Genomic DNA, 21,354 nt, shown 5'->3' with positions numbered 1-21,354 from the left:
TCAAACTAGTCACAGCCAAAGATGAAAGGAAGATTCTATAATCATCCCCTAGCTACTATACATTTTTAATATTTATATACTGTATTATAGTTAGCATTTGGAAAATAAAACTGTCTAGCACTGTTGACCCTTCAACAATACGAGTTTGAACTGTGCGTGTCCACTTAAAAGTGGATTTTTTCAATAACAGTTACACCAAGTGTGCCTGCCTCTCCTGCCTCCCCTTCCTCCTCCTCCACCTCTGCCACTGGAGACAGCAAGACCAATCTCTTCTTTCCCTCCTCCTCATCAGCTTACCCAATGCAAAGACAATGAGGATGAAGACCTTTATGATCCACTTCCATTAATGAATAGCAAATATATTTTCTCTTCTTTAGGATTTTCTTAATAACATTTTCTTCTCTCTAGCTTATGTTATTGTAAGAACACAGTATATAATACATATAACATACAAAATGCATGTTATTCAACTGTTCATGTTATTGGTAAGGCTTCTGGTCAACTGTAGGCTACTAGTAGTTAAGTTCTGGAGGAGTCGAAAGTTACATGCAGGCCAGGCACGGTGGTTCATGCCTTTATTCCAAGCACTTCAGGAGGCCAACGGAGAAGGATCACTTGAGGTCAGGAGTTCCAGACCAGCCTGGGCAACACAGTGAGACCATGTCTCTATTTAATTTTAAAAACTGTATTTTAAAAATGTGTTTAAAGGAAAAGAAAAAAGTATGCTTATTCAATTCAGTATTTATATTCTAGAATAATGCTGCTCAAAAAATAATTTAAAAAAGAATGATGGATTTAATAAGGTACACATAAAACTACATATATACAAGGTTGTGTGTGTGTGTGCGTGTGTGTGTGTGTGTGTGTAGATTTTTCTTTCTTTTAGAGTATAGAAATTGTTTTAGATATCCCTTAAGTAGAGAAATAGCACTTAGGAAGGAAGTATACACTTAGAAGGCGAAGAGTCATGTCACCAACAGGTTGGGAGAACTGTTGAGTCATGGCCTCCTCCTGTGTTGCCTGAGGAGACCTGAGTAAGAATGGATGTATAACAGAAGAATCTCCCACCTAACCTATTAGAGATACTGTACCAGCATTACCAGATATCACTTCTATTAAAAGATATTTCAGTGCCCAGAGGTTCAAGTTATCAAACGAAGCAACTCAATTCAAAAGACAAGGAGTATTAAAACCCATAAAAAAAAAAACAAAAACCATTTTTAAGAAATCCTAACAAGTAACTGAAACCCAAAATGCTCTGTCTTGAGTCATGAGATCCATCAGTTCCTGATATTGTCTGGACTTGCATCTAGAGCTAGATTGTAAAATCTTTTTAGGCATGTGTTAGATTTCTGTGAAAACTTTGTTTAAACGTAAACCTCATACCACACTATCAGTTTCTGTGTTAATAAAACTATAGATTTATTATACTAAAAAAAAAAAAGAACAAAATACAAGGGGTAGCTATATGACACAGAAGCTAAACAAGTGCCTGGCCTCACGGTAGTATACAGAACTTAAGGTGCCTGCTCAAAACTGTCATGTTTAAGTTTATCAACCAAGAGTTATTATTAAAATACCATTAATACATCCGGGCATGGTGGCTCACGCCTGTAATTCTAACACTTTGGGAAGCCGAGGCAGGCCGATCATCTGAGGTCAAGAGTTCAAGACAAGCCTAGCCAACATGGCGAAACCTCATCTCTACTAAAAATACAAAAATTAGCTGGGTGTGGAGGCACACGCCTGTAATCCCAGCTACTTGGGAGGCTGAGGCGGGAGAATCGCTTGAACCTGGGAGTTAGAGGTTGCAGTGAGCCGAGATCATGCCTTTGCACTCCAGTCTGGGAGAGAGAGTGAGATCCCATCTCAAAAAAAAAAAAAAAAATAATTAAGACATTTGAGAACTGCACTGAAGGTGCACATTTCAATAACATATAGCTATTCTGGAGGGAAAAAAAAGTATATCTAGAAAAACAGCTTCCAAGGTTGAGGTAAAAATCACAGGGCACTCAATAATATGTACTGATTTTTCTTCCCTCTCGAAGTACCAGAGCAGAGCTACATTCACAGAGCATTCCTGCAGGCTGCTTGCTTCACCATTAAGCAATTCTTGGCAGTTCCAAAGATGTTATGTTTTCAAAGACAGTTTTTCAGTTGTGTTGCTATTATAAGCCTGGATTTTTCAAATGGCTAAAAATTACAGATATCTAAAAATCTTAGATTCCACCTCTATTAAAGAAGAATGATGCTGGGAACGGTCAAATAAATGTAACCCAGAAAAGTGCCCTAATGTACTTTAAAAACATTTTCAGAGATAATAATTCCCAAATTTCCCTTACTGAAATTCAAGGAAGGTCACAAATAGCAAGCCACTTTAAAAGCAGTGCTCCAATTACCCATCCCCTAAGCTCTGCACAAAGGTTTATGGAGGGGAGATGGTCAGATAACTTGACCATCCGTTATAGGATGCAGTCACTCCAGAAGAGCTGACTCCTTAGGAAATTTTCTTCTGACAAAGCAACAAATGAGAAAAACTCCAAGGTCTTTGTTTCAGCATCTGGCTGAGATCAAGGTTAAGTATAATGAAACCTACACAACCCCAGAATTTAACATATGACAGTATTTTTGGCCTGTATAAAATGCATCTCCCTTAATCTGCATTAAGCTGTTGTTTTTCTCAATAAAAGAATATCCTTTTGTAATTGTTTAAAATGTTTAAGAAATGAGTAAGCCAGTACAGTCACTCGAAGAGCAATAGTAATGCATATACCAGTATACGTCAGTCAAAGGGTAGATCATCTGATCATTTCTCAATTATTCAGGAAAAGCTTGGCACCCCAAACTATACACCAATGCATTAGAGTTAACAAGATTCTTAGAACATGGGTTGAAGTATAAGCTCTCACCTAATTTCAAGAAACATAGAGAAGATTTTAAATGCATTCACTATGGAGGGAAAACATAAACATGTAACAGAAAACCTTCTTAAGTAGCCAGAAAATTATCCAAACTATTTCATCTGCAAAGATGACAACACTGAATTCAGAAATCAATGACTAAAACTGCACAAGCATTTCCCATATTTTCCTTTTCCACTTCAAAAAGGGAAAAGCCAGTGGGCAGAAAATATCGGACATTTGATAAATCAAAATTCTGCTATAAAGAGCAGGGTTTTTTGTTTTTGTTTTTTTCCCTGAGATGGAGTCTCGCCCTGTCCCCCAGGCTGGAGTGCAATGGCACAATCTCGGCTCACTGCAACCTCCACCTCCTGGGTTCTAGCAATTCTCCTGCCTCAGCCTCCCAGGTAGCTGGGATTACAGGTGTGTGCCACCACACCCAGCTAATTTTTGTATTTTTAGTAGAGACAGGGTCTCACCATGTTGGTCAGAATGTTCTCAAACTCCTGACCTCAGGTGATCCATCCACCTCAGCCTCCCGAAGTGCTGGGATTACAGGCGTGAGCCACAGCGCCTGGCCAAATAGCAGGTCTTCTAAGAATGACAATTTGAGTGACATTTCCTCCCCGCAATGTGACTTTGGAACTAATCCACCAACTCACCTTATTCCATTTCAAAGTTAGTAGTATATCTTGCTTTTGAGTGCAACTTCAGGTAATCTCTCAAAACCTAGATTAAAATAATTATGAACTTTATTAGTAGTTATTTCCAAATTTTGAAAAACACACAACTATAACTCATAGTAAGTAAAAGGGGAGAAAAAATCACCACTACTAATCAAATCACAATTATGAAATTTTATACTTTGTCTCTAAAACCTTCTTTAATTGGTAATCTCTTTATGTGCAGCTCAATACACATTTATTGGGCTTTTGTTTTTTAGACGGTGTTTTGCTCTTGTCGCCCAGGCTGGAGTACAGTGGCAAGATCTCAGCTCACTGCAACCTCTGCCTCCTGGGTTCAAGCAATTCTCCTGCCTCAGGCTCCTGAGTAGCTGGGATTACAGGTGTGCACCACCACACCGGCTAATTTTTGTGTTTTTAGCAGAGACGGGGTTTCACCATGTTGGCCAGGCTAATCTTGAACTCCTCACCTCAGGTGATCCACCCGCCTCAGCCTCCCAAAATGCTGGGATTACAGGCGTGAGCCACTGCACTATGCCCCGCCTCAACACATATTTAAATTTAAGCCAACCAACAGCCATTCCCACTTAAACAACAAATTCTTGCTTGGCTATTCATTCAGTCTGTCCACAGACTGCTACTCAAAGATCTCACCCTGGAAGCTGTATGTATAGAAGAAAAAACAACAACAACAACAAAGTGATTTTGATGAGTTGGTCCATCACATGCCTATGGGAATCACTATTCCAAAATACTAATTCTCTACAGGGAGCAATTTTGTACCCACAGGTGACATCTTGCAACATCTGGTAACATTTTTGGTCATCACAAGTGAAGTGGGGGGTGGGTACACTATTGGCATGTAATACACAAAAACCAGGGAAGCCACTAAACATCTTACAATGCACAGGACAGTCCCCTCCAACAAAGAATTATCCTGCCTAAAGCGAAAATACTGGTGAGGTTTAGAAACCCTGTTCCGAAGAAACCAAACACTGCATATTTGGAAATTCCACAATTCTCACACTGCTCATTTCAGATCACCTACTAAGCTCCCACCATGGTTGTATTTCCTATGAATGCTAAGCTTATTGGTTAAAAGAATACCCACACACATGCCCAATAGTAATCATCTACAGCACATGTACCAATTTCTAAAATGTATTAAATAAGTCAGACACGTCCATAAGAGCTTCCAATAAATAATTTTAAACACTATTTCAAACTATGTAATTGCCAAACTCTGTTCCCAATCACATAAAATGGAAGCTAAGAAGAATAAAAATCATCAGAACTTAGTTTCACTCACAGATATTCCCAATTCCTACTGAAGACAAAAGGGGAAGTTCCTCTTCCCAGCCTATCACCCCGGACATTAGGCCTCCCACCTTTTATTCAGCTAAATAAAAAAGCACTTCAAACAAGACTTACCAAGGGCCTATCATGCCCTCACACTATGATCTCATGTAATACGGTAGAACAGAGCTCGGTAAGACCCCGCAACAGGCCTTTCCTACACCACCATAACCAAATCGTACAAATATCAGAAGAAAACCGTGGGTAAAATAAACCTCTAAAGAAGGAATGTCCAATCTTTTGGCTTCCCTGGGCCACAGTGGAAGAAGAATTGTCTTAAGCCACACATAAAATACACTAACGATAGCTGATGAGCTTTAAAAAAATTGCAATAAAGTCTCATAATGTTTTAAGAAAGTTTACAAGTTTGTGTTGGGCTGCATTCAAAGCCATCCTGTGCCACATGTGGCTCGTGGGCTGCAGGATGGACAAGCTTGCTCTAAAAGATATTCTGAGAGTCAGATATCTAAGATAACAAAACTTGCTGTTTTTACACAACTGGCCTGCAGCTTGCACCCATAGAATAGGTGAAGAAATCTATAACACTCAAAATATGTACTTCGTTTTGTTAATCTTTAACTAATGAGCTATAACTAATTATATAAATAAGACATGGCTGGCAGCTGATCTGCAGTAGTAATCCACTTAGGAACATGAATAAACATGCAAATTTTAAACTCAAGCAAAAGGACAGGATTTATGAACACACTTAGAAAGATTCCATCAGAATTACTCCATTCTAACTGAACAAGATTTCCATATGTGGCAAATGGGCTTATTCTAATTAAAGTCTGACTTTGTCTTCTGAATCCTCAGTGTACACAGGAACTACCCAAATCAGGCTGAACTACAGTAACTTGAAGCAGCAAGCGGGCCAGGGGCTGTGGGTAGTGGGGCAAAGACCGGTGCTCGTACCCCAAAGCACCAGAAGGTTTGGCAGTCCAGGTAGAACCTGTGCCAAAGGCAGGACTCCAGTCGGGAGCTCCCACTCATTGCAACCTCTGGCCCAGCCAACTCCTTGGGAAGCTTTGCTGAATGCTATGCTTATCCAAAGCTGAAACGGAGTAGAAGAGGCTAACATAAGTTCTAGATTCAAGGTGCCTGTGAAATCAGTGTAGAGACTACCACACCTCCACTACAGAGAAGACAACTGGGGAAGGCAGCCCCAGTTAAGAGCTAGAAAAATAATGACAGGTTCAAGGACAACTTCTCAATATCCATCAATGGCTAAGAGAACAAAGCAATGCTACAAAGAAAGGAAAGCCCAGAAATTACTAGGAAGGTTCAGAAGTTGTAGTGCACGATATGAAATTTAACCTCTATCCCCTTTTTCTAGATTTAAGTAAGTCTTTAAATAAAAACTCATAATAAAGTTTCAAAACATAAACATTTTTTCCCTCTCTTAGCAGTAAAATATATTCAGTTCCAAAAAAGAAAGGTTGCTCAATTTCCTGTCAAAAGCAATCAGGAGAAGGCCACCTACACTGTAAAAGCAGCAAGAAAAAAAACAAAATGCTAAAGAAAAGTCTGATGTGTGGGCATATACAAAGTGCAATGTAACTACCACCCTGAGTTTTCAAAAGTTCTTTTCCCTGATCATTCTGAGAAATATGAAAATTAGTATAACTGCTAAAGAGAAGTTTGACCTCCAGCCTATTTAAGGAAAACAAGCCCTATGATGGATCTAAGTCGCCTCAAAGAAAGACAGGTATGGAGGGAGGGGGGAAGGAATTCTATGTATTTAACCTATGGTTTTCTGTACCAAAGGAAAAGGGGAGATTCTGCCAAAGAGACAATTTGCATGTAATGTTCTCACAGAAAGAACACTATTCTGACAATGAACCTTCTCCCTATAGCTACCCTTACCCCCCACCCTGACTCACACAATTTTGTGAACTAGAACCATCTTCATCCAAGGCTGAGTATTCTTAATCTGAAAACATGAAATCGGAAATACTCCAAAATCTGAAACGTTTTTAGTGCCAACGTGACTTTTAGTGCTCAAAGGAAATGCTCATTGGAGCACTTCAGATTTCAGGTTTTCCGATCAGGGATGCTGAACTGGTAAGTACACTACAAATATTTCAAAATCCAAAAAAATAAAAAATCCTAAACACTTCCGGTCCCAAGCATTTTGGATAAGGAAAACTCAACCCATATGTTTAACCCTAAACATTTAGGGGCCAACCATTCACAAATATGTATGTGAGCTGACTAGATTATGAATTAGCTAGAGCATCACATCCACCACTCTACCAAATGCCCCTCACCCTGCTTATACTTTCTGAAAATTTGAAATTCTAAGACATGCAATCAACAGCCCAGCACTTTGAAAAGTAAACTAAAAGCCTACTGAAATACGCTTAGTACGAAGGTAGACATAGTGTGATGAAATAAGAAATTGCTTTAATGGCTCACCAGCGGATTGAGAAGAAAAGAATAGCATATACAAAGTAAGTTAAAATTAAATACAGTATTGTCATTGAATACAATGAGGTGCCATATTTTTGTAAACTACACTTTCCATTCAAAGAAGCAGTTTGGCACAAAGGCAAAACAGATGAAGGAAATAAATAATGAGCCAAGAATGTATTAATGTGATGATTATAAATATTAAAAAACAGCATATCGAAAGACAAATCAAGATGTATAATAACAGGAAGGCCACCATGGTCGGGTAGTTTCAAGACAAGGCAGCCCAAAAAGCAAGCCCCGTAAACCTTATAAATGACTTTGATAAGCTAACAATTCTGTTACTAAGTCAATTATGAAAAGTTTTGTTTTGTTTTACTTTATAACTTCAGACCAACCTACAAAAATGTTGCAAGAACACTACAGATAACTTTTTTTTCCCTGAACTATTTGAGACTAAGTAGCCAATGTGATGGCCTATCACTCCCAGAGTTTAGTGAGTAATTTCTATAACAAGGGCATTCTCCTACAAAACTACAATGATGACCATCAAAAACCAGAAATTAACACTGATGTTATATAGTCATCTACTTTACAGACCAGATTTGACTTTCTCTGATTAGCCCAATCCTTTTACTAAAAGGTCCTTTCTCCAAAAGGACCCAGTCCTTTTACTAAAGGTGAAACCTAGTTTTCACCTTTCCCTTCCCTGTAAGAGTAGTAAATCTGGCTCCCATTAACTTCAATGTTTATTTATTGGATTTATCCCTCACACCACATGTCATATAATGCCTTCCCTACCTGTGATCCTGTATCAGAAAGAGCCAGTCTCTCTAACCAAAGGACCCATAAGGGGGTGGCCTGGCAAAACAAAAAGTTTTAGACAAAAACCACTCTACTCTAGCCACACCACGGAAAAAAAATCTTCAACCCCACACCCACATCCCATCATCAAAGGCCAGGTGGAGAGCCAAGAGTTCTACACTCACCTGGTTCCGATGAGGCACCCTTATTTATAGACTACATGTAAGAAGACACCATTTTTACAGAGCCCAAATGGGCAAAACTAAGAATATATTACTTACAGATATACTCACTTTAAAAAGCAACAGAATGTTGAACCTGCAGTTCAGGACAGTGTTATTTCCAGAGGGAAAGAGAAGGAGGGGATCACAGGGGAACACACAGTAGCTTCAAAGTAAAACCTGCAAATGCTAAGCACGAGTTCCTCGACATACAAGATCTGAGCCTCACCAAACCATGAGGAGGTCTTTAGGAGGATCCCGATTTTACATCAGAGATTTGAGGGCTAAAAAGGTTAAGCCCATTGCCTGTGGTCACACAACTAATAAGCAAGTGCTCAGATGCAAGCCCACAGCTGTCTGACTCCAGTCTCTTCCTGCTCACTCCCTTCCTCAACACAGAGAAAAGACAGGCAGGAGAAATGCAGCTGTGATTCTGAACCAACTGGTGGCTTCTAAGGAAGAGACTCCTACTGTACTTCTAAACCATTTCCCAGAGAGTTTTGAGTAAAGGCAAGTGTAGTTCCAAAACCAGGGGGGGGAAAAATCTTCCTGAAAGCAAGGAAAGGGGAAAGGGGGTGGAGGCACAAACCTGGGCTCTGCTTGGCACTGCAAGAGCTATGTGAACAATCCTCGAGCGAGAGTCCCCATCACATTCCACAGGCTACCAAGTCAGGCCCAATTCAGTAAAGGCCCTGGGAAAATCTTATTACTCGTTGTTTTTGTTTTCTTTTATTCTGAAACTGGGGGACAGGAGACAGAAGACCAGCAAACCATTCGTAAAATTCTAAACCTAGCCTAAATATGGTAAAACTATAAACTGCTTAGCCCACAGCATGAAACATGAAATTAGTGACAAAATTTGAGTCTCTTTGAAGAATTCATATAAAGGAATACGAAAGCAGAACAATGCTTCTCTGTAGCAAAGACCAGACACTTGGGAAGCTTAAATACCACTCTACTATCTGAGGATGTTTTAAAACTGATTTCTAAAAACTAAAAAGATGGAACTACATAAAAAGATAACAGAAGCAAAAAAAATATTATTGTCTTCTCAAAACATCAGAAATAACTGTATTCTAACTGCATTTCTGGTAGAGGTATCTCCAGAACCCATCGAAGTCATTAATAACAACTCACATCACCTGGAAAAATCTCATGATCAGCACTGATGATTTTGTAACCTTAGTTCATCTTTTCTAAGACTATATTTAAAAGGAAATCAAGTCTTTCCATTGTTGACTTTCCATCACTGGTGGAATATAATTGAATCCAAGATAATTTTAAGCCTAGCTTCGCCTACAAAAAAACAAAACAAAACAAAAAATCCTGCTAAGCTCCATCTCCCCCTGCTGTCAACCTTTCCTTTCTAAAAAGAAAAAGTCTAGAAACAAGGCCATACACCAAAGAAAATGCTACAGTATAAAAGAAATAAAAGGACATACAAAATGGTATAAAAATAATTCACCAGCCTGGACAACATGGCGAAACCTTGTCTCTACAAAAAACATAAATTAGGCAGGTGTGGTGGCACACGCCTGTAGTCCCAGCTACTTGGGAGGCTGAGATGGGAGGATCATTGGGGCCCAGGTGTTCCAGGCTTCAGTCAGCCCTGATCATGCCACTACACTCCAAACTGGGCAACAAAGTGAGACCCTGGGAGGGAGGGAAGGGAAGGGAGGGAAGGAAGGGAGGGGAGGGAAGGGAATGGAGGGAAGGGAGGGAGGGAGAGAAGAAAGGGAGGGGAGGGAAGGGAAGCAGGGAGGGAGGGAGGGAGGGAGGGAAGGAAGGAAGGAAGGAAGGAAGGAAAAGAGAAAGAAAAGAAAAGAAAATTCAAAACTCATGCAAACTTCGTGTTGCAGCCTAAAACTGTCTACAGTATATCAAAGCAAAGGCATGTAAATTCATCCTCTAAATACAATAAGCAGGTGAGAAGCAAAATCAAAAATAAATCTCAATAGATAAAAATGGAAAGCATTTAACACACAATCGTACAAGGTGAGGAGTATTTTTTATTAAAAGCTTTTTAGTTACTTTCTTCCACCTCCCAGATTTGAGCAATTCTACTGCCTCAGCCACCCGAGTAGCTGGGATTACAGGCACGCGCCACCACACCCAGCCAATTTTTTTTATTTTTAGTAGAGGCAGGGTTTCTCCATTTTGGCCAGGCTGGTCTTGAACTCCTGACCTCAGGTGATCTGGCTGCCTGGGCTTCCCAAAGTGTTGGGATTACAGGTGTGAGCCACCGCGCCCAGCTACTTTAGTTACTTTCTTTATGAAAAGTGATCAGGTGCTAATGAAATCAGCACCTGGCATTATAAAGATAAGAAGTTATCCCAAAGAATATCTCAATGAAGAATGCTGAATAAATTCATCCACAGGCACTTGTTTCGTTCATCCTACTGCATTAAGCCTAAGTGGTCACAACACAACTAACAATTATCCTTGAAAATTAAAGGAGAATAGCCCAGCTTTAAAACAAACTTAAAATCTAGAAAAGAAAAAATATATTACTTCAACTTCAAAAATGGGAAAATCCTGAAACATACTGAAGAATTTCTTTGTAAACTCCTAGATAATGAATTTTGGGTAAAAATCAATATGGCTTATTAAAAAATAAATCCCCCCAAGGTAATCTAATTTACTGTTATTGAGGCAACCCTCTTATCAAGGGACCACAAGAATTGTATTTCTTATCTTAAATATTGATTTGATAACCATGAAGACACGAGAAAGGTGTTCTTCCCAGAAAAGCACATCCCAATGGTTCTTTGACCCCAAGTCATAAAAATTATTCTTATTCTTCCTGTCCCTGCAATTCTAAACATAAAATTTCTGCAAAGACAGAGACAAGCAAATGAAATGGCTGAAAAAAAAGGCAAAGAAGTGATGACAAGATGTCAGTGGCACCCATATAATCATTATAACCTTGCAATATATACAGCATATTAGAAATTTTTATAGGTTAGTTATCTTCATTTTTGAGGCTTCTCCATCTCAGCAGAAGTTCATCTTCCCAGTTGCTCAAGCCAAAAACCTACAATTCATTTACATTCTTCTTTCACACCCCACATCCATTCTGTGAAGATCTATAAATTCTACCTCCCAAAGACCATCTTAACTCCTTTACTTCTCTCCATCTCCACTGTCTTCACATTGGTTGAAGCCATTGTTATCTCTCGACGAGACAGCTACCCCAGATTCCTCATTAATCTTCTTTCTGCCCATGATCATTTTCCACAGAGTAGTCAGACTGACTTGTTAAAAGGTTAGTAAACTACATCTTACTATTCCCCTGCTTAAAAGCCTCTAACGTGTTCCCATGGCCTCAGATATCAAGAAATGTGAAGAATGTAAAAATTCTGCCCTACATGTGAGATAACAAGTTAGCCTGCCACACAGCTATATAGATGCCTGTGGAAGACATGAGACTCCAGGGTCAGAGACAAAAGACATCATTACAGCAGTAGCAGTGGCCAAAGTATCAGTATTTTTTGGTGCTAGTCCCTTAAGCCTCAATTCCCACCAGGTGACACAAAGAGAACAAGATGACCTCAGCACAATAGCAGGTTGTGTCACAGTAGAGTAACTCCGAGCTTAGTGAACTGAAATATTTTGTAATGGGCAGTAAGCTTGCCTGGCCTTTACCCCAGAAGAGGCATTCTCTTTCTCTTCCAAGGCCATTCACTATACAAATCATCCTTGAAAAGATCATCCAGAAGAAAGACAGTCAATGTACAAACACAAGAGACAAGTGGAGAACTGTCCCCCAACATTAGAGTAGGAGCCAAGTTTCTTGCTATGGTCTATAAGGAGCTACATGATTAGTTATTTCTCTTCAATTTCATCTGGAACCTCTGTCTCCCCAGCATACTCACTTTAGCTCCACTGGCCATCTTTGATGCCTTCCAATGAGCCAAGTTCTTTCCTGCCTCAGGTCCTCGGCCTGCACTGGTCCTTTTGTGAAAAATGTTCTTTGCCTAGCTTAGGTGTCACTTCCTCAGAAGGACCTTTCCTGGTCAATCTATGTACTTAAGCAGCTACCCTCACTTGTTATTACCTTTTTACCACTTTGCTCACTCATTCATTTGTGCAATAAGCATTTACTGAGCACCTACTATGTACCAATCATTGTTACCATAGGCACAATAATTACTTTTGATACTTGTTTATTTACTGAGTCTTCCTCAAGGTGGAAACCTTGTCTTCTTATTCATCCTTAAATGCCTAGAGCTTAAAATTGTACATTCATTAAAAACTCTGTTGAATGAATGAACTATTACAATACCAAGAACCAAAACATTTGCAGATCGGTATGGGAAAGCTGCATGACACTGCACAAGAAGTATGGAATTGGAGCTAGACGTCCTAAATTCAAACCCCAGAACCATCATTTAATGGTGCCCAAGGAATTCTACTAAGTTCTTTGTAAAAATGAAGTTCTTTCCTACCTAACTCACAAAATTATTGTTAGGATCAAATAACAGAATTTAAATGGACGGCCTTGCAATGCTAAATGTAATTCAAGGCCTGTAACAAATTAATAGTTAATACATGCCTACTGTTAGGCTGGTCCTAGTACTGAAACTTACAATAAAAATGTATAACTTAAGTGAAATCAGAAAACACCTTGTCCTTTAATAAACTTGAAGGGGAAAAATGGTTCTTCCCCCTAGAACCTTGGGCTCTGTAGCCCAGGCTGGAGTGCAGTGCAGTGGTGCAATCTCTTCTCACTGCAACCTCCACCTCCTGGGTTCAAGCGATTCTCCTACCTCAGCCTCCTGAGTAGCTGGGATTACAGGCGCCTGCCATCAAGTCCAGCTAATTTTTGTATTTTTAGTAAAGACAGGGTTTCACCATGTTGGCCAGGTTGGTCTCGAGCTCCTGACCTCAGATGATCTGCCCACAAAGTGCTGGGATTACAGGTAGGAGCCACGGCACCTGGCCTAGACATGCTTTTAAAATTTTCAGATAAAAGTGAGTTGCCTTTACCTGATCTTTATCCTAAAATACTAAAAGAATGCTTTTTGGTTACCAAAGTTATTTTTAAGCAAGCCAATCCAATGCAAATTTACAAAAAGTTGACTATAGTTACACCCCTGAGTGCCAACCTTCAAAACAGAATTTTTAGCTTTCTGGCAAAAGTCATGAAACTATAAATTTTAAGTATTAATTTACTGACTTTAACTGAAACCAAAACAGTCTCTTCACTGTGATGTGGGTGGGTGGGTGGGTGGGTGGGTATGTGTGTGTGTGTGCAGTCAAGGGAAAGTAAGCTTCATCCTATAATAGATATAAAAGAGTAGTTTCAGAGGCAAGGCACCAGGTGGCCTACAGGAGGAAATACAGTGATCATACTGAAGTGTTAGCAGAAGACTGGGACTGGCAACCAGACTACAAACCAGACCATCAACTCAGACAAGCTGCACAGCTGGCTTGAGCTCACCCATCCACAAGCTCATTTTCTATAACCTCACAATAAAATTACTCAGAATTTAATTTTGAAGGGTACTGCTTCTATGATCTAACACTGAAGTATAAATTGATAAAAAGGACAGCCATTTTAAAAAAGTAGAATGTGAAAACAATATGATTAAGATTTTTTTTTTTTTTTTTTTGAGACAGAGTCTCAGCCTGTCACCTAGGCTGCAGTGCAGTGGTGCAATCTTGGCTTACTGCAACCTCTGCCACTTGGGTTCAAGCGATTCTCCTGCCTCAGCCTCCTGAGTAGCTGGGATTACAGGTGCCTGCCACCATGCCCAGCTAATTTTTTTGTATTTTTAGTAGAGACGGGGTTTCAACATCTTAGCCAGGTTGGTCTTAAACTCCCGACCTCATGATCCACCCGCCTTGGCCTCCCAAAGTGCTGGGATTACAGGCGTGAGCCACCGCGCCAGGCCAAGATTCTTTTTATGTAACATTTTTCAAACTCATTATACATATATGTAAATAACTAATAGGAACACTGTGCTAGCAAAAAGAAGGAATATGAATTGGTACTTCTAAAACTTAAACTCAAAAAGAAAATATTGAGGCAGAGAAGTACATGAAAAGTCTGTTTGGCACTGCTATGAAAGATACCCAGTTTAAGAAGAATGGAGACAGATGATCTACAATGAACATATAAGTGGCATTAATAGGGGCACATATTTCAATATATATAATTATATTCAGAAGCTTTTCATTACTCATGTGAAGGTCTCTCAAAAACGTGCATCTTTACATGTTATTTTAAAGATGGCTACCTATTCCAAATGTGGAGGGAGAGGGGGACAGCGGCAGTTATAAAACTGTTCACACAGTCCTCAATAACCACAAATACTATTATAATAGTAAAAATAAAATCTAGGACATCTAGAAACTTCCTCCTTGATATTAATTTTAAATAGCAAATATCTAATTGTCTTCCAATTAAGTAATTTCCCTTATAAATAATAATGATAGTGTCTCCAATATGCCAGGCACATATTCTTTACATCATATAACCAATACAACAATCCTAGGACATGGGCATTATCTCTATTTTAGGAAGGAGTATAATAATCAGTGAAGTTTTAAATCTTACCCAAGGCCAGGAACAGTGACTCATGCCTGTAATCCCAGCACTTTGAGAGGCCAAGGCGGGCAGATCACATAAGGCCAAGAATTCAAGACCAGCCTGGCCAATATGGTGAAACCCTATCTCTACTAAAAATACAAAAATTGGCCAGGTGTGATGGTTCACACCTGTAATCCCACCTACTCGGGAGGCTGAGGCAAGAGAATCACTTGAACCCGGGAGGCGGAGGTTACAGTGAGCTGAGGTTGCACCACTGCACTCCAGCCTGGGAGACAGAGAGAAACCTTGTCTCAAAAAAAAAAAAAATTTACCCAAGATAAATTAAGAAGTGGTGGCACTGTTATTTAAACCCAAGACAATCCTATTCCAAATCCTTGCCTTTTTTATACAATGCCATCAATATATTGCCTCTCAATAATAAGTTAATTTTCAGTGTGTTCCCAGCACTGTACGAATGAATGAGACTCATTATTTCATCTAATTCCTATAATACTCTTGCAAGGTAATTATTAGCCATATTTTTTTTTTTTATTTGAGAAAAGACTCCTAACAGTTAAGTAACTTGGCCAACGTCATACAGCTAACTTAATAACGGGACAAGCAGGGATCCCACCCTAAGTCGCTTGATACAAAGCCTAAGTTTCTACCATTGTATTATGCAGCCTCCACCTTATATTATTTACAATAATTGTAATTTAGGCATAATTTATAAATTATTAGTTTACTGTTGACAATGCTACATAAAAATGCATGTTATTAAGAACAAACTGTTAAAATGCATATTTTATATTTTTTCAGAAAAAAACTGGAAAAACACACAAATAAAAAATCTTATATTTATGAGTGATAAGATTACTGGTAAATTTTTTTATTTCTGTTTTTCTGGTTTTTCCTTAATTATGATATATAACTTACCAAAAGTTAATTTTTTTCTTAGCATTCATTTAACATTTTATATTTTTAGTTATGCCTATCTGCCTTAACTAAATATAACTTTTGCTAAAAAATATTGGGTTAAATGGGAACACTAACTGAGGAAAGTAATATAAAGAAAAATGTTTTAGAGCACACACAAAAAAGCTACATTTCAGGACAGGTATGTTTCTTTCTGTTTTCCGGAACCTATCAAAACTAAATTCTGATTGTAAAACATGATAAAGTTTAATATAACTGCAGAGTTGAACAAACAGACGAACAACAAAGAAAAATACATCATACAATTAAATCAGACAGCTTTTAAGTAACACTAAAAAAAAAAAAAAGCAGCCTTTTTATTTTATATTTATCCAAAAAAGAATAAAGAAAGTAAAAAAGAGGTATTCAGAATCCCATCAACTTGGAGGCAATGTTCAAGGAAAAGTACTAAAACTAGCCAAGTCAGCGTAACTTGAGAAGAACACCCTTGGAAACTACAGCACAAAATCATCTTGGAAACACATCAGTTTTAGTGACTCTTCGGGCATTTGAGCAGATTAACAGTAATCTGAACAAACTACTTAGTGGCTCTGAAATGTTGCTTAAGCTAAACAACAAATCAGAAGATGAATACCCATAAGCAATCGAATTTACTTTTCAAAATACATACTCTTCTCATTTTGCTCAATGACCCCATATCATGCTCACTAAACCTCTTTGGAAGCACTGCTCCTTCGTTGTGGAGGCTGCTGCAGTAAGTGCAACCTGAAAATGGGAGGTACATAAATTTCATTTCCCTAAAGGAAACCACCACTCTACTACTCACTGTGTAATCTGACAAGAATTTAGCATTTGTCTTAGAAGCCATCAAGTGATATGCACTCCAACAGAAGCACAGAATCAGGAGGGTAGAAAAGGGGAGCTTCAACTTTTTCCAAAATGTTTTAAGACCTGAAGCAAATACGACAAAACATTAAGATCTGATGAAGCTGGAAGGCATTATATTATTCCTTATCCTTTCCAGTTTGTTTGAAATATTTTAAAATTAAAAACAGTAATGTTTAATATGTATATATTAACATATATACATATTAACATATATATGTATATATTATACAGGTTAACACAACACTCATTCCTCCTAGTATATTTGAATCAATAACACATACATACATACAATCTCAACATCCCTCCAGCCTTATCTGTGCCGCTTGACCACCCAAGGCAGCCACTGCTGACGTGAATACCAAACATTCCCTAAGATTCAATTTGCTCCTTTGCAAAGCATGAATTCATAAAAAGTGCCATATGATAGGATAAAAAAATAAAAAATGCTTTATGTAATGATGCCAAAATAGCCTTAAGTCCCGAGATGGTTTATGTGGATGCCTTCAATCCATTTTTAAAATGAAAATAAGTAGGTTTACTTCTTGAAATGGCACAATTCCAGAACAGATAGTCCTAATCCCCTAGAGAAAAGCACAGGTTCTCAAGGCACCTTACAAAGTATGCCACCTACTTTTCACACCAGAAAAGTCACTTTTGGTATTAAGATGACAAGAAGATATATTAATGGCAAGCTCAGACCTTTAAAATGTGAGTTCTTGGGCTGGGTCTGGTACCTCAGCTGATGCCTGTAATCCCAGCACTTTGGGAGGTGAAGGCAGGCAGGCAGACTGAGCCCAGGAGTTTGAGACCAGCCTGGGCAACATGGTGAAATCCCAACTCTAAAAAAAAATACAAAAAATACATTTTGTGAGGCCGAGGCGGGTGGATCACTTGGGGTCAGGAGTTAGAGATTAGGCTAGCCAACATGACGAAACCCCGTCTCTACTAAAAATACAAAAATCAGCCAGGTGTCATGGTACACACCTGTAATACCAGCTACTCGGGAGGCTGAGACAGGAGAATCGCTTGAACCCGAGAGGTGGGGTTGCAGTGAGTCAAGACTGCGCCACTGCACTCCAGCCTGGGTGACAGGGCAAGCATCTCAAAAAAAAATAAAATTAATAATAATAATAATAATAATAAAAGGTGTGGTGGTTTATACCTGCACCTGTAATCCCAGCACTTTGGGAGCAGAGAAGAGAGGATGGTTTGAGGCCAGGGATTCAAGAACAGCCTAGGCAACAGAGCAAGGCCCTATCTCTACAAAATAAAATTCTAAAACCTAGCCAGGTATGGTGGTGTGCACCTGTGGTCCAAGCTACTCAGAAGGTTAAGATGTCAGGATTGCTTAAGCCCAGGGGTTCAGGGTTATAGTGAGCTACGATAGTACCACTGCACTCCAGCCTAGGCAACAGAGCAAGACCCTGTTTCAAAAACAACAGCAGCAACAAAAGTGCATTCTTAACTCTCTTCTCACTGAAAGAACCAGAGCCCACATTAGTATGGTGCTTTTGACTACATAGGCAAAAGGCACTACGTGGAAACTGCTCTCATTTACAGGAAACGGATGGGGTGGATAATACAAACATCATCAACTGCCTCCCTCTTCCCTTCACTAGAATTTAAGAAACATTTGGTTAGTGACAAAACAAAAACTTGAAAAGCAGAAGTTCACAGCTGAAACAGGACTTGAATATGCATCAAGGAACATGTTATGAGCATCATAGTGGTCAGTCCTAAATGACATGATTTCAGCTGTGTGTTTCCTTATTCTCAAAAATAAGTGCTAAACTTAGTTGCCACTCCTCAATGAAAGCTGAGATCTATCTCCACCCTCACCAGCCAAACAGGTTAGATTTTAATTAAAGTGCAATTATTACTTTATTTAAGAGTATGTATTTACTTTAATTCAAACACTTATGAAACATCTATTCGGTATAAGGTTCTGAGCAAAAAGCTGTGGAGCTCCAAAGATCATGATGATCTTGAACTTCCTTTTGAAAAGTTCACAACCTAATTCACAGAGAAAGATATGTAAAAGCAGCAAGGACACAAAGTGTAAATAGGTACCACTTCAAGGACAGCAAAAGACCACAAAGTTCTACTTTGTCCTTACTATCCATCTGGTGTCTGTCATCTAGCTTTGGCCTCACCCTTCAGAAAGCCAGGGAACTCAGGTGCCTACTTCTACATCATTTCTGGCATCCATGAACTTGTGTGCTATCAGTCATTCCGAGATTACAAAGATGATCATCAAATCTCAGCATCCCAAAAGTGTGAGTCACACAAGGCGTGTCACTCGGAGTCACTGCTCATGTGTAACTATCTACTTTTAAATACAGGGAATACATTAATCTGAATGAAACTTGGAGGACTTGTAATTCTATCAGGTAGTTTAACTGAGTACGGTATTTATTAATGCAAAAGAAAATGCTACAATTCATTTTCACTCAAACCCAAAGTATCAACATTCACAGGTGAACCGCTGTTGACAAAAAATATTGCCATGATTGTAGTGAAAACATAATTTTATGCACAAAAATAGTTCAGAACTTTCAAGTAATACCTGGAAAATAATAACCTTTGAAAATTAATCTAAAGAAATGCAATTAAATTTTGGTTATTTATGCTAACACGGTGAAACCCCGTCTCTACTAAAAATACAAAAAATTAGCCGGGTGCAGTGGCAGGCGCCTGTAGTCCCAGCCATTCGGGAGGCTGAGGCAGGAGAATGGCGTGAACCCAGGAGGCGGAGGTTGCAGTGAGCAGAGATAGCGCCACTGCAGTCCGGCCTGAGCAAAAGAGCGAGACTCCGTCTCAAAAAAAAAAAAAAAAAAAATTTTTTTTTGGTTATTTAATTCCAGTTAGGCCATCAACCTTTCAAGAAAAAAAGAAACTCTGTGTGGGAATTTGTCACATCTTATAAAGGTCAATTAAAAGTAGAACACAAACTCTGCCACCTAAGATGCTAAAAATGCCTGTGTACTTACATAAGATGTACAAACAAGATGAAATAGTGGCTTTTATGATTAAAAGGCTGCCTGAACAAAAGAAAGTCTGAATACTTGGCAAATAATACTAACAAAGCACTACTCCACTAACAACCAAACTGCAAAGAAAATAGTTCATTTGATGGAAGCAACTAGAAGGGCAAGGAGAGAGACTGAGGCATTGGCACTGGAAGGCTGGAAGGATTCCATGAAGTTTTTAAATGACCTGCTCAGGAGCTTAACTTAGCCTGCAGGCAGTGAGCAGCTACCAAAAAGTTTATTAGAAATTGTCACAATCAAAACCATATGTGCCTGTATGTGTGCACACACACACACATTATTCCCCATCCACCCCCCAAAAAAATTTCAATAGTATTGTGAAAGACAGCCTGAAAGAGGAAAAATACTGAATAAAGAAATACTAGTAATAAGATACTACTATATATATATAAAGAAATACTAGTTAATAAGATTGCTGCAATTTTTGAGGTGAGACATGACTGGGATCTGAACTGGGGTAGTGGGAATAAAGAAAGAAATGAATGTAAGAGAGACTTAAGAGATAAAACTGACAACACACGGAAAACAATTATATGTCATGATGGAGGAAAAATGGGACCAAAGTCAACTAAAATCCTTGGCTTGAAGGACTGGAGAAGATGGCTATACTGTTGTCCAAAGAAAGAAACTGCACCATCATAAAATAAATACACTATTCTCAGAAACAGTATTTCTATCAATATTACATTCGACTGACCTTTGAAGTTATTAATAGTTATCTTCCACAGTCAGAATCATCCATTAGCCACACAGAGGCCGGTCCTAGAAGAGACTCAGCTCCAAATGGGCATTTTGAAATTTGTCCATTTAGTTTACCTTAAAAAAGTCAGTAAATAATTTAAATTTATCAAAAAATATAAGATATTCTACAGAAGAAACATTCCACAAATGGAACTAACTCAAGATTCTCCATAATGAATAGCATTTGCTCAATGAATTTCATAATAGAATCTAATTTTAATGCTCTTGTTAATGAGTTTTAGCATTAACTCATTACATGGCATTTTTAAATATAGTAAACCTTTTTAAATGACACATGTAGCATAATATAACATATGATAAACTACTAACAATGCTACTCAAAACAACATAAAATTATAGATACACAACGTAATTAGGGTTAATGCCTAAGAGCAAAAAAAAGTTTTTACCAAAAAATTGTATCAGTTTTACCATAACACCTTCTTAATATTCAACCTCAGATAACTGACCACTTGGACCAAACTGCTTTGCAGGACATGCTCATTTCTAAAGATTAACGGACTGATCTTGAACTGAGAAAAAACACACAAACCCAAGTCCACAAGTCAAAGTACAAGGGTAAATGAACAAACGGGACAATAGTTGGCCAGCAGCATAAAAATTAGGTAAAAATAAGTGAGGCAAAAGAAACTAACACATTTTGAGGGTCTGCTAAAAGTCTGGCACTGGGCTGAGAAACCCAAGTGAACTGATTTCACAACCCAGACACTCCCCTCTTCCCCAAACTCACTATATAATAAGTCTTTAGATAATTGGGTATAAACTTCAAGAGGGCAGAGAAGGCTTGGTAACCAGCATATTTACGGG

The 21,354-nt window shown here is 38.6% G+C and overlaps 1 protein-coding gene and 1 non-coding gene across 45 annotated transcripts in view; both read right to left on the bottom strand.

Annotated features, from left to right (window-relative positions):
- The window catches only part of SIPA1L1 (signal induced proliferation associated 1 like 1), a 417,177-nt gene that overhangs the window by 322,206 nt on the left and 73,617 nt on the right, over nt 1-21,354 (bottom strand). For 25 of the 44 annotated variants that reach the window (XM_063792953.1, XM_063792964.1, XM_063792968.1 and 22 more), the window contains one exon: nt 3,563-3,629. The exons of the other annotated variants lie outside the window; for them this stretch is intronic. The gene's annotated coding sequence lies outside the window, so the exon portion shown is untranslated. The remainder of the gene's footprint in view (nt 1-3,562; nt 3,630-21,354) is intronic. 44 annotated transcript variants of the gene reach the window in all.
- Nucleotides 19,182-19,251, bottom strand: LOC112205477 (small nucleolar RNA SNORD56). Its single transcript, XR_002939430.1, has one exon. It is a non-coding gene; the product is annotated as a small nucleolar RNA SNORD56 (small nucleolar RNA).

This window comes from Pan troglodytes, chromosome 15 (genome assembly GCF_028858775.2).
Source record: "Pan troglodytes isolate AG18354 chromosome 15, NHGRI_mPanTro3-v2.0_pri, whole genome shotgun sequence".
In the NCBI taxonomy this organism is placed as follows: Eukaryota; Metazoa; Chordata; class Mammalia; order Primates; family Hominidae; genus Pan; species Pan troglodytes.
The sequence above is the reverse complement of the archived record's forward strand: the minus strand, read 5'-3'. Positions and strand labels throughout refer to the sequence as shown.